General features: G+C 37.1%; 1 protein-coding gene across 2 annotated transcripts in view; it reads right to left on the bottom strand.

Moving 5' to 3' along the window:
* LOC109476528 (tubby protein homolog) overlaps positions 1-10,167 on the bottom strand; it is a 53,684-nt gene extending 43,517 nt beyond the window's left edge. For both annotated transcript variants that reach the window (XM_019777509.1, XM_019777510.1), the window contains exons 1-3: positions 10,015-10,167; positions 1,265-1,339; positions 817-877 (exon numbers count right to left, since the gene is read on the bottom strand). The gene's annotated coding sequence lies outside the window, so the exon portion shown is untranslated. The remainder of the gene's footprint in view (positions 1-816; positions 878-1,264; positions 1,340-10,014) is intronic.
* Between the last annotated feature and the right edge of the window lie 2,091 nt (positions 10,168-12,258).

Genomic DNA, 12,258 nt, shown 5'->3' with positions numbered 1-12,258 from the left:
TTCGTACTAAAAAAANAAAAAAAAAAAAAAAAAAAGTGAATCCCTACCTACCGACCCTAATTTTTTCTGGACTGTAATAGGAAACACAACATTTATTTTGTTAGGCCTTACTATTGTATGTGAACCTAAGGATAACATTTGAGCCTGGAGAGGTTTTTTTTTTACTCAAGTCCAAATCCTCAAATCTAAGCTTCTAGAAGTAAAGAGTCGGGTATAGAAAAGTCAAGTTTTAGACATCTGTACTTGTCAAAAGTATAGGAGAGCCTGCCGCGCAAGAATTAGTCTAAGGTTTGCAAACAAGAGTTCAAGGAGCTCATACCTCAGAGTCTGTAAATTTGATTTTATCCGGTTCAAGATTAATGGAGAAGATAAAAAATTTACCTGAGTTTATATTTCAGTTGAAGTTTTTGTGCATAAAAAGCATAACTGGAAAACTATGTTGAGACTAAAAGTACCTCCCCGTAAATAAGTAGCCTCGTCCATTGACCCATGACCTGAAATGTCTGTCTACAGCCTAAGTTGATAAATATTCTACCACCTCTGAAGTTGACTGGACTTTATTTCCTGTCACATCTGCAGTTTACAATTGTACCAATTCTTTAACCTTCTTCTTGCCTACGCGGAGGTAGTTTTTTAACCCAAAATTTCCTACCACGAACAAATGATTCGCTGACTTTCTTTCTTCTGCACCTGTTGCCACCACGAAAATACAGTTCCTCGAATGTGTCCACTTTTCTCAGACCGCGAAATTTTGCTACCACGAAAAGTATAAAGTTGCTACCACCAGTATAAAGAATTACAGTATTTTAAGCTTACCTGTCTATCCAGTTTCTGCTGCCTGACACTGTTAGGAGAGGCAGGGCGGTCGTCATCCACACTGGAAATAAGAAAATTGAAAAAAAAAAATTGCAAAGGTTTTGTGAATTTCTCATTTTATTCATAATTTTATCTATCTTAAAAATTTCTTGCTGGTTCTGTTCAGCATTTTCCCCACTGGTTCCCATAATGCAACAGGAATTAAAGACAGGAAATGAGATAACCTTTTCTGGGACCTTTGACCTAATATCACTTCCTGTCAGAGTCCCAAACATGCCTAGTATGTTGTGGAAACACAAGTAGACACATTAACAGACACACAGAAAATAGTAGGGGTCCTTCCCAGTGTGAGTGGTACAAACCTTACAGCCTGACACAAAGCTGATGTGTTATGTCTAAAGGTTGTTTACTGGTTGTATAAAACAAACAAACAAACAAACAAACACACCTGCCAGGCGGTCCGCTAGCCCAGGTAGACGATGTGTTCTGGCTGCTATACCTGCTACTTCTGCTCTGACTGCGCCTGGAAACACAAACAAACAAACATAAAAACATTATTACCTACAGACAAATTCAACAAATGGCACCAAAAACATTTAACCTTCTTGGCGGAGATACTAATATTCATATTTTGATAAGCCCTGTTTTTACAGGCATATAATGTTAAAGCAATATTATGTAAGATTTTTTATTATTTCAAATATCGTTGTTTTACACATTTTCTTGCACTGTAACTTTATCTGGGTTCATAATGATATTTGGGGCAAAAACTTGTTAAAGCTGCCGAAGATACCCAAACAAAAACTGCTGTTTGTTTACATTCTTTTTAGGAGCCTCCTAAAAATACAGCAAGCCTGGCGCAACTTATTCTCGCGCTGTGCTGAGTCACCAGAAAAGCGAGATGGCAATGCTAATATGTTGCATTAGTTACAGTTATTGAAAATAACAATCTAGATGAGAAAATTTTGATTATTCATATTTACAGTACTGTTTTGGTGCAAAAATCTTACATAATATCACTTTAAACAAAAGATCGGTCTAACATTTCCTGTCCGTGTATTCACATGTCAATCTTTTCTGCTTTAATTGGCTGTTAAATTGGACAGGGTAACTGTGTAATCGATGCTATGAAGGATTGTTCCAGATTTTTTTCCAATTTTCTGCTGTAGAGTCCTAGATTTGATTTCCCTTGTTACTTACTTACATGTAGGTCAGTTTATATGAGCGCTAATTATAATGACCATGTCAATAATATTATTTATGTCAGGATAGAGACTCCCATAGCTCTCACTACGCTGTTTGAGTATAAGAGCCCTCTACGCTATGATTTGGTCCCTATATGCTATGATTTAGCCCCATACACTGTCTTTCAAAAAGCATAGGGGTATTTCTTTTGGGCGACAACCAGTACAAGTGTAACCATGCAAAAAAGCTTTTAAAAAAATGAAAAATTTGACATTAGAATGAAGATCAAACAGAGGGAAAACGTAACTTTACAAAGTTTTTTTTTACCAAGAATTGGCGATTCTCAATTCTACATAGCCTTATTTTGTCACTATTTCAGTGATTTTCAGTTAAGTTTTCATGCGCAAATGAAATTTTGAGGTTCAAACCTCAAAAGTTCAAAGGTTGAAATCTGCGTGTGAAAGAATTTGTTTGCTCAAATATGAAAGCAAGCTTCTAGTAGAATGGAGAAAAGCTTCAGATTGTTACATTTTACCATCCTAAACCTTTACTGGTAACTTTTCCATGTATTTCTTACAAATTCAAGTGATTTTCAAATGTTTACATTTCATGGAAAATATGCAAATTAACCTGTTTCCAAGGGACTTAAAATTTTCAACAAAAATTTTGAGTTACAGATGGAAAATTATAGTTTTTATTTATACCACAGGATCACATTTTACTGCATAAGAATTTGGTACTGCATATTTTCTGACATATTTCAGAATCAGAGACTTTTATTTTTCATGCGCAAATTTTTCATGCACGAGCAAATCTTTTTCTATGCTTAAGTGCACTGTTACCATAGTAATACATCTTGTAGCTAAAGACAAAATGCGGATAATCCATTTAGGATGACGCACTCTTTGTAAATCACTTTCTGCTTATTTCGCAGTTACTGAAACGCTAATATCAATTATTAATTTTCAAGCAGATCTCGAGTAATCTTTTTTTCTACATGTCCATACAAAGTTGTATTATTCAATATTACTTCATAAATCAATCTTAAATGACCCAGATATGTCCCATGGCATAATAGCTAAAATGTTTTATTACTTTCAATCTATGAAAACATAACGGTAATCGATATTTGTAAACAAAATATGTCACCGCTTGAAATACTTTTTTCAGTAATTTGTAAGTCATAAAATACTGATCCAACATTCTTATACTGAGGTAGTGATGCATACCTAAACCCAATTTTCGGTTCAGGTCCGGATTCAAGTCCAGAGGTTTAGGTTCAGGTCCGGACTTGTAAGTCCGGACCTAAACCCATGGCATATACAAAATTGCATGTTGGCAACCTTGCAATGTTGTCTGGGTGAAACTTTGGCCACATAACACGGAGGCCGGTACTTGACGATGATCGATGGCAATGTTTTCATCATTTTGCAGCAAAGATTTTGCAAGCTACGGAAGGTTTTAGGTGGTTTGGAAAGAAAAGGAGTATGTGAAATGGTCTTTTATGGTAATAAGTCCGGACTCGGTTTTTGACTTTTAGGTTTTTTTGGACTTGAACCTAAATATTTTTACAAGTCCGGATCCAAGTCCAGTGAACCGGTATGCATCACTATACTGAGGTGATGAAATCCTTTTTTTCTGCATACCTGCATTGGTGCATGTAACACTGAAAATCACCTGCATGCTTCTCATAATTTGTACATCATAAATACTGATGCTATATTTTTACATATTTCAAAAGTCAAGCAGCAAGCAACTAGTGCTGTGTACTGGTTCGATGGACAGTGCTTCTGGACTTGTAAAAATGTTTAGGTTCAAGTCCAAAAAAAACTAAAAGTTAAGAACCGATTCCGGACTTATTAGTATTACAACAAAACCCATGTCACATACCCCTTTTCATTCCACACACCTAAAACCTTCCGTAGATTGCAAAATCTGTGCTGCAAAATGAAGAAAACATTGCCATCGGGCATCGTCAAGTGTCTGCCTCCATATGTTATGTGGCCACAGTTTTGCCCAGACAACATTGCAAGGTTGCCAACATGCAATTTTGTATATGCCATGGGTTTACAAATGTAGGTCCAGACTTACGAGTCTGGAACTGAACCTAAACCTCTGGACTTGAATCCGGACCTGTGAATTGAGGTACACAGCCCTACAAGCAACAATCCCTGATTCCATGACCTAATGACATTGCAGTCATAAACTTGGCGTGCAAAATGTCCATCAAGTCATCCCAGTGAAAAGATAAGAGCAAAGGAAGGTGATGATTCGGCATGTAACAAATATTAATAATTTATCAGATATGGACTATGACTAATACACTGTTGGCTGTGTGGACCAAATATTAAACTTGCTGATTCCAGCATTATTTTCCTGTGTTTATTATGGTGGGAAGGTGGTCTTGAGGTTAGGGCGTTGGCATATAGGATCTACAGGTTCTGGGTTCGAATCCCTGACAGGCTCCTATGTTATGAGATAGGGAATGGTGCTTTATATCCGATCCTATTTCTTTACTCGACTCAGGCGAAAAGAGATGCCTTAGCTTCAATCAGGGGCGTCCTCTTGGATGTAAGTCAAAAAGAAAGATCGAAAATGACATTTTCTTTTTTTTTTTTGTAGTATACTAGTAATTTGAAAATTATGAACATGAATCAGCATATTTTAAGGATCATCATATATATGAAAGAAATAAATAATAAAAGAGTATAGAATGAATAAAGTAACAAAGTTTTTTATGATATTAGAAACAAAAGCAAACAACTACATTTGTAACTTTGGAAGTTTTTGGAGCATTTTTTTTAATTTGACCACCCCCAAAAATGAGCAAAATGGTACGGCCCAACTGACCCAGCCAGTCAGGTGAGTATGACCAGGTTACTGTCATGTCACCGTTGCCATGGCAACCATAAACAATCGCAAACAGCACCTGACAGCTATCGACAGCCAGAAATGGATTACCTACCCCCAAGGGTACAAACTCTGGGTAACTGTGAAATGTGGGGAGGGGGGCATTTGTGAAGACTAGGCCTAGGAAAAAAAATGTTGCGTACACGTGGGTGGAGGGAAGATTGACAGGCAGAACAACAGGTGGTCAAAAGGTCAGACACAGGAAATTGGGTGAACTTAACCCTTGTCCTGCTGACATTCCTGGCACAATATTTTTCAATAATTTCATGTCTTAATTAGATCATAGACCCCCATATTTTTTTGCCCTGCAGTGGCATAGTTACTTCCGCATTCGTTGCGTTTCGCTGCGGTGTGATGCGTTGCACGAGAAATACACCCAAACCATACAATGTACCTACATGTATACAGGGTGCTATATAGATGGTACTGTATGTGCAGAACGACAAATGTTGCGCTCTGCAGGACAAGGATTAAGTTAAAAGGCAAAAAAAATTCTTGACAGTCTGAAATCTTTGATTTCTTGTAATACATATTTTACACAAGAAATGCAAGAATTTTAAACCCGATGTTTCTCATGATGTTTCTGTGCATGTTTTGATCGAGAAACGCATGAAATTTAGTTACATTTCACACACAACTACTTGAAGTTCAAGAACAAATCTGGAAAAGCGCAGACGTAAATCCATCAGCAATACTGCTTTCAACAATGGCTGTTCCAAGCTTTCCCAGGCCTCATGGCACCATTTTTGGACATGTACCAAATGCATTTTAGTCGTGATGCTCAACTCAAAATAAACACTGAACAAGACCTCTGACAAAAAAACACTTTAAAGTTTAGAAGCTTGACACTTCACCGAGTAAGCTCTTTCAGGCTTTGATTATACATATAGTAGTACTGTGAAATGCAAAAGTTTTGCGGAGAGAGGGAAAGGCATTGCAATTTTCCTTTATACAATTTTAGCGCAGCAAAACAAAAGATATTCTGGGTGAGGGAATCTGTCTAACAATTGTAATACTGACAATTCTTAGCACATTTTCATCATTTCATACTTAAAGAGTTTGAAATAGCCCCAAAATGCTGTATGTGAGGCGTCTCTTTATTTTTTGGGTACCACCAATAAATAGCTAGAGCCAGCCTACAATACAAATAATTGTTTTCCGACATCGCATTTTTGCCTCACAGATTATAAATATATAAGTATGCTACATGTAAGTAATACAATGGATGTATATCTATTAAAAGAACAACCAGAAAATTTACTTTGAAAATCAAGCTTTGGTGGCCAGAAATTGCGCATGGATGCAGACTTTATCGTGCTCGAGGTGTGGCTCTCCTCAAACACGGGACCTCCGGCTTTACAAGAGGATGTCCCTAACCAAAGCTAGGTACTCATTTTCACCTGAGTAGAGTTAGAAGAGGGCCTGCAAGGGGGGGGTCCCGACAACGCTCAACGCTGAATTTGGAAACCTCTCGATTACGCTTTACGATAAATTCCAAGTGGCTACAACGCATTACGTAGAATTAGAACGGCGAATACGCTCTACGCAAAATGCGAAGAGCGGTCTGTCTACGCTCTACGTTGAATTAAAACGGCCGATTACGCTCTATGGAAAAGGGCTTGCGGACCCCCTTAGAAATAGGCCTAGAGTGCCTTTCCCAAGCTGAAGGAAACAACAGTTGGGTCTGCCAAGGATTCGAACCCAAAGTCAACAACTCTAAGTCTAACCACATGTACAAGACCACCTGTCCAGGCCTGTTTTAAACCCCGTGTACTTACTTGTACCTTTTAAAGTATATTTCTGGTTTGTATAAAACTCTAATTCCAACCCGACTCCTAAAAGTAGGTTTCTGTAGCCAAAAATAGAGCTTGAACAGCATGACATGACACATGTTGCTAGTTAGCATAAGCATGACATGTCTATTTATACCTACAGCTCTGTTACCTTAGAATGATAACAACCAGCTGGTCTGGACTTGTAGAATTTTAGGGCAGCAAAACGAAAAAAATATTCTGAATGAGGAAATTTATCTCCTATTTCATAATGATATTGACATTTACTGCCATTTCTGCACATTTTTGTCATTATTGAAGTATTTGAAGTAGCCCAAAAACAAGCTATGTGAGGTGTCTTTATTTTTTGGGTACTGCCCATAAATAGCTAGAACCAGCTTACAATTATACATTTTTTAACAAGCAAAAAAAAAAAAAACTTTTTTTTCTTGTGCACCCTAAAAAATTAATTTAAAAAATTACTTCATCGATGTGGGTCAACTTTGAATATTTAACCTTCTCCCTACTACCTAACCCCTAACTATCATTACAAATTTGGTATACAGCAAGCTTAGCATGTGCAAGGTTAAGTTTAACTATTACAAATTCCCATAGGATGAATACTGTTGTTCTGCTACCTTCAATCACCACAGAAATTGGCCACCAGGAGGAATTGGCAACAGTGCAGACTAAAAACCCAGGTGGTTTGAACTACAGTATAATTAGAGCTCACAACAGGCACTCAGTTTCCCTTTACCTAATACCATACATAGATAGCCAAACCCCCTAGGAACACATACACCTGAGGTACAGATTTCACAATGAGAAATATTACCGTAATTCTTGAAACTTTTGCAGTGTTTTTTTTTTCCACTTAGCGAATTCATGACACTGCAAATATGCGTTTCGAATGTATGACTACTGTACTACAGAATAAATGTTTCAAATGCGAATCTAAAATACTGTAAAAAAAACTTTTCCAAAATAAAACCATCAAGAAATTTAAAGTAGATGAATTTATGTACTACATTCTTATCTTATTAATGCCCTAAAAAAAGGGGACGCTATAGCTAGAGTTATTAGATACATGTATAAGAAAAAAATAAATAAAGCAAATAAAAACCATTTCGTTAAAAGAATCTGTGGTTTCAATGTTATTGTAACAGTAATATTAAATAAGGTACAAAAATATTCCCAATTTCCCATACTTGGAATTATCTTTTTAAGAATTAGTCTATGAAAACACAGCGACAGACATACTGGCTACATATAATGTCATTCTCTGCATTCTGCGATGAATACAAAACCAGCGAAAAAAGGAAAAATGCTCACACATGTATTTGTAATTTCAAAAGATAACACATATTTTCCGTAATTTTCAAGTGAATTGTCAAAAATTATACCCAGTACATGGACCAGTGCAGGTTAGGTGCAGGTAGACATCAGAAATACCTGCACAGCTCCAATTTTACCTGCACTAACCTGCATATACCCAGTACATGGACCAGTGCAGGTTAGGTGCAGGTAGACATCAGAAATACCTACACAGCTCCAATTTTACCTGCACTAACCTGCATATGCAAGATGGTATTTCAAGCCCTGCAGTATTTTGGCAAATTGGTAGCTTTTAAGACAGCTACTACTACTAGTACTAGTACCTTGGTGTACTGAATGTTAATTAGCATCTGTATTGAAACAAACAATTGGGAGATTCTCTTCGTCAGTCAGTCTTGATAATATTTAGAGATATCTCAATGCGTCTGATACAGTACACAAATAATTACTTGTTACCGGTACAACTGTGCAAGTAAAAATACCCTCAGGCAAAACTAACACAACCCACAATGGAGGGAAATTCAATCAAGCAACATGGAACACTGGTGCCCAGGGCATATGTAACATACAGCCTTAGTAATTGGCATTTGGCTCAACTATATGTACTTATTAGGAAAGAACAAAATCACCGTATATGCTGCCAAAGAGAAAGCAGTGAAGCAAATTGGCATTTTTGCTCTGAATTTGAAAATTTGAAAGGGAAAAAATGATAAAAACTTGATTGAAATATCAGCTACAGGTGAAACAGTAGATATTTTGGTGCTAGAGGCAATAAAATATGATATTTAAAGCAAATATTGATATGGATATGTATAATGCATGAAATATAATTTAGCTGATATATATACTATCAATTTTGACTGATTGTCTGCAAGTGGTTTATATATTGACCTGACAAAATTAAAGCCCTGTCAGAGTTACATGATATTATATTGTATTGATTAATTTACATTACTGACTCTGGTAAAAATTATGGAATCCTAAGTAAATTAATCTGTAGATCACAAATGCATATATCATCTCAAATTAGGATGAAAGAAAGACATGTAAGAAACAATTCAAATATATGCTGTGGTTAAGCGTTAGTCAAATCCTAAATACATTACGTATATTAACAGTGTACAATTTTGCACTGTAAAATGACTCTGGCTTGATAACTACTCATTTAATTACACAATTAAGCTAATCAATAGTAAACGTAATCTTGTGTTTTGTAGAGAAAGACCAGGAAAATGTTGCTAAGTTTGAATTCTATGTAAAAAAAAAAAACTTCAACAGAAAAATATTACAAATGTTGTACCCTATCATCATACCAGTTTTTTTTTTATATTTTTGGGCTATGTGGAACAAGAAATCGATTTGAAATTATGATTTTTGAACAGATGACCGTTCTTAAGGTTGACTTTTTCGGTCACTTGTTGTCTTTTTAAGTAAACCACCTAAAGCCCCCCTCCCCCTCTCAAAGCCATCCTTCAGACACCTTAGTATGTAAACATATATGACTCAATAAATTCTCCCCGAATACAAACACATCTAAAATCGTAACCATTATCCTCACAGCGTTTCGGCAAACATAAAACTGTCGTCCACCTATTCGTGCGACCTCGGAATATGTGCTTTAATACCTAACCCGATTATTGGCGACAGAATTTAAGCTGATGTCTTGAAAAATTTCTCAGCCGACGGCCGCCATCTTGGTTTTCGGGGAGTCGGAGTGTTTTTTTCTCCGCCCGGCACCAGAAAAATTCACCATAAAAAAATAACCGACCCTCTTTTGTTCTAAACTCTGGAGTTTACGACATTCCGAAGTAAACGCTCCTCGTTATGTGTCTTTTAAGAATTAAAATATTTGCCGTTCCTCGTTTTATATTCTCGTGACTACTCGTACCAAGGTTCAAATCCGCTAGAGCCGGGATTTTCTGTCTCTAGGTTTTGGACTCAAGAACGATCGAACCTTACGAGCTTTCTAGTTAATAAATGGAGTTAAAGCACTTACCCATCCCCTCCGAAATTGGATGAGTACAATCTTGACTTTGAGGTGGTTCTAGTACGCCGAAGCTGTCTCCTGAAAGCTGTCGGATTTTGAGCGGAGATCGTCACCAAAGTGCACCTCTACACTCGGCGGAGAATTGAACTATACTCAGATATCGTAACTAATAGCCTCTTATTTGCTCATCGGAACATTCGAGAAAATGAAAGCATCCGATTGTGGGGGGAAATATAATATACCACCGAATAAATCACAAAAAGTTGGGTCAAAATACCTACATTTAATGTAAGAAAATATTTTTCAAATATATACTTGTGTTTTAAGGCAGATAAAGACGTTTTATGCGACAAATACTAAATGATTTCAATACGTTAGCTTACTCGAAAGCGCCTTAGCTGAATCGCCTGCTATGTTTAATACATATTTCTCCTCTTTCTTAGCGTTCAGTTACGGTTAATCTTATTGGTCAAACTTATCCTCTCCATTGTAAGAAAGGCTACCATTGGCTACTGCTCAATGTTTGCCTACGTCATTGTTTAGCATTAGGTTACCATAATAGAGAAACAGGTGGGTGGTGGAGGAAATGAAAAGGTTTTAATTTCAAAACTGCGCAGGAAGGCGTTTTGAATTAACCATCTAACCGTCGGTGTGAAGGTATTCGGTGTCGGCTACTTCCTGTCAGTCGCAGACGACAGTTGCGGTTTTTGTTTTCACGGGCGTGGCGTCTGTTGTCATGACAACGAAGCCACTCTTGAAATTTTATGTCCAGGCCAAAAATTGGATCCTGGTTTGGGGTCATCTTACGGGCCCATCATCATCCAATACAGAAATCAAATGTTGGTATATATTATCATAAATTTATGGCAGTTATATATTTTATCCATTCAACAGTTTGTCATGAAGATTACTTTTTTTCACAGCAATATTTCGAAAGTTTAAAGAAGGAATTCGGAAGAAAAATAAATGCACTTTTTAACCAAAATGAAAGAGCAGTAGAGGTAGCTGTTGCTGTTTTGTCTTCTTTTGACCTTGAAGTACTTACATTCGACCTTGCGGCCACTTTTCAGAGGTCAAGAGGTCAACAATACAAAAGAAATCACGAAATCATATTATTATTAGATTTAACAATAACAGCGAGTATTTGATAATTCAAAGTAGGTAATGTTAGACGGACTGGAATTTTAAGTGAGTTTTTTAATTTTTTTATAAGGAAGCATGGGTAGAAATTTAATGTACAGTAATGTAATGTAGTGTTCGAAAACACGCGACTATCTCGCAGACAATTCAGGGTCAGAGAAATCGCCCTTTCGGTCATTTTGCGTTAAACTGGGACAATGATTGAAGATATGGTCTAATGACTCTAATTAAAAGTAATTGAGTCGTTCCGGATGGAAGGGGTGAATCTGCAATGATACAAGCAGATGTTTGGGGTATAGTTTCAGACGACCAGGTTTTCTCAGACAGACCACTAGGGATAGATAAGGCCATGTTGATTTGATTATATGGATGACATCCTCTGGGAACCGCTGATGCGAGCGTGCAAATAAAAGTTTGGCAAAAGTTGCCTTCATTCTGAAATCTACGTGGTCATGAAGGTTGAACAAATGACTAAAAACACAGAGTAATAATATATTGGCATGGTGAATAATAGACTCTTCATTTTCATTCCTTCACATTTTCTTCTAGCCCTTTGGAACGGATTTTGGCATACTGCGATATACTAGTAAGTAGCAGGTATTGGCCAAATGGACAGATAACATGCCAGGAGAGTTGGTCCGCAAAAGGAGTACAGTTTGCCGCTCTGAAATGTACATCTTTAGCGGACTAACTCCCCTGCATGTTATCTGTCTATTTGGGTAATTTCTACTCTTTCCAGCCACCTCTGAAGCCTGTTATAGGCTACTGCTTCATATAGCACCCGGATTTTCTTGAAACTCGACGGGGAGAGCCTGCGTGTGCACCGCGCGGCTTCTGTCAACTAACCGGGCCCAAAGCTCTTTCTCCCCGCGTTCACCCCACCTCCGTGCCGCCGGTCGGATCACACCGTCTAATTAGTCTATACAACATGATTACATGTCATAAATATACAATATCCTGTCGTTTTATATATACATTGAATACCATGCAAATATGATTTTGTCGGCAAACGTTTACAGGGCTCGAAATCCTTTTTTCTTTTCTGCACGCGTTTTTTTTTACATTGAAAATTACCTGTAGCAGACAAGTTTTACCTGCATCAGTCAGATTTTA

This window comes from Branchiostoma belcheri, unplaced genomic scaffold (genome assembly GCF_001625305.1).
Source record: "Branchiostoma belcheri isolate BF01 breed outbred unplaced genomic scaffold, Haploidv18h27 scaffold38, whole genome shotgun sequence".
Classification (NCBI taxonomy): Eukaryota; Metazoa; Chordata; class Leptocardii; order Amphioxiformes; family Branchiostomatidae; genus Branchiostoma; species Branchiostoma belcheri.
The sequence above is the reverse complement of the archived record's forward strand: the minus strand, read 5'-3'. Positions and strand labels throughout refer to the sequence as shown.